The sequence below is a fragment of the Triticum dicoccoides genome, chromosome 2A, assembly GCF_002162155.2.
Source record: "Triticum dicoccoides isolate Atlit2015 ecotype Zavitan chromosome 2A, WEW_v2.0, whole genome shotgun sequence".
Lineage (NCBI taxonomy): Eukaryota > Viridiplantae > Streptophyta > Magnoliopsida > Poales > Poaceae > Triticum > Triticum dicoccoides.
In genome coordinates, this window is record NC_041382.1 from 788,245,601 (window position 1) to 788,247,600 (window position 2,000).

Below are 2,000 nucleotides of genomic sequence, written 5' to 3' on the forward strand. Positions count from 1 at the left end.
CCCCCCACTCGCTTTCCCCTTCCCTCCACGATCCAGATCGGATCGTGGCCCGACCGCGCACGCCGCCCCGCCGCTGGACCTCGACCTCGCCGCCTGGGACGCCGCTCGACGCGGGAGCCCCTTCGCCGCCTCGACCACGCCTCGTCCTCGTCGGCTCCTCTCGGCCTCCTTCCTCTCCGCCCGCGGCGCCATCGTCTACTACCTCCTCTTCGACCACGAGCACGAGCTCGGGACCCCGTCGTCGCCGGACTAACGCCGCCCGTCGCCGGATCTCCCTCGTCGGACTTCCCCCGACCTCCATCGAGCCCACTGCCACGGTCCCTACTCCCCACCGTGAGCTCCCTTCCTTCCCTTCTCTGTCGCCGGCGCCGTTTCCCCCCACCCCGCAGCGCCCGCGTGCCGGAGCTCATGCTCTGGGCCGCCCTCGCCACACCGCACCACGCCCACACGTCCCGGTCCTCCTCCTCCCTGTCCCGTAGCTCCGTCCGGCGCTCGTGCCGTCCGGCGCTCGCACCGCTGCACCTGCCGCCACCGCGGCTGCTTAGCGCCGCCCTGCCTCCACTGCTGCCCGTCGCCGCCTCCCTGCCGCTAGCCCCGCACCGCTCGCCGTTCGGGCGAAAACCGCACGCCCGTGACCCAGCGCCCGTAACCCGCTATGGCCCCTCTGGCCAATGACATGGGGGCCCCACCCCAGAACGGTTTTATTAAAAAAAAGAATTAAAAATATATATATATTAAATAAATAAATAATAATTAAATTAATTAATTAATTAAGGAATTAATTAAGTTAATTAATCATAATTAGATTAACCTAATTAACTAATTAGTTTAATTAAACAGTAATTAGATTAGCTAAACATTAATTAGACTAAACAGTCAATGACGAACGGGACCCACCTGTCAGGTTGACCAAGTCAACCCTGTTGACTGCTGACGTCAGCATGACATCATGCTGACGTCATAAATTCATTTTCGAATTAAATAATTAATTAGTTAAATTTCAGAAATTAATAAAATCTTTAGAAAATTATATCTTTTAATCCGTAACTCGGATTAAAATATTTTCAACATGAAAGTTGATCAGAACGACGAGACGATTCCGGATACGCAGCCCGTTCGTCCACCACACACCCCTAACATATCAAACTCGCAACTTTCCCCCTCCGGCTCCTCTGCCCGAAAACACGGAACCCCGGGGATACTTTCCCGGATGTTTTTCCCCCTTCACCGGTATCACCTACTACCGCGTTAGGGCACACCGAACACCGCGTATTGCCTTGTTATATTTTGTGATGCTTTGTTTGCTCTGTATTCATTATTTCTTCCCCCTCTTCTCTCCGGTAGACTACGAGACCGACGCTGCTGCCGACCAGTTCGACTACGGAGTTGACGACCCCTCTCTCTTGCCAGAGCAACCAGGCAAGCCCCCCCCTTGATCACCAGATATCGCCTATTCTACTCTATACTGCTTGCATTAGATTAGTGTAGCATGTTACTGCTTTCGTTAATCCTATTCTGATGCATAGCCTGACATTGTCGCTACATCTGTTGATACCTTACCTGCAATCCTAAATGCTTAGTATAGGATGCTAGTTTATCATCATTGGCCCTACATTCTTGTCAGTCTGCCTTGCTATACTATCGGGCCGTGATCACTTGGGAGGTGATCACGGGTATATACTATACTATACATACATACTATACAGATGGTGACTAAAGTCGGGTCAGCTCATTGAGTACCCGCAAGTGATTCTGACAAGGGGGCTGAAAGGACAGGTGGCTCCATCCCGGTAGAGGTGGGCCTGGGTTCCCGACGGCCCTCGACTGTTACTTTGTGGCGGAGCGACAGGGCAGGTTGAGACCACCTAGGAGACAGGTGGGCCTGGCCCTGTTCGGCATTCGCGGACACTTAACATGCTTAACGAGATCTTGGTATTTGATCTGAGTCTGGCTACGAGCCTATACGCACTAACCATCTACGTGGGAGTAGTTATGGGTAT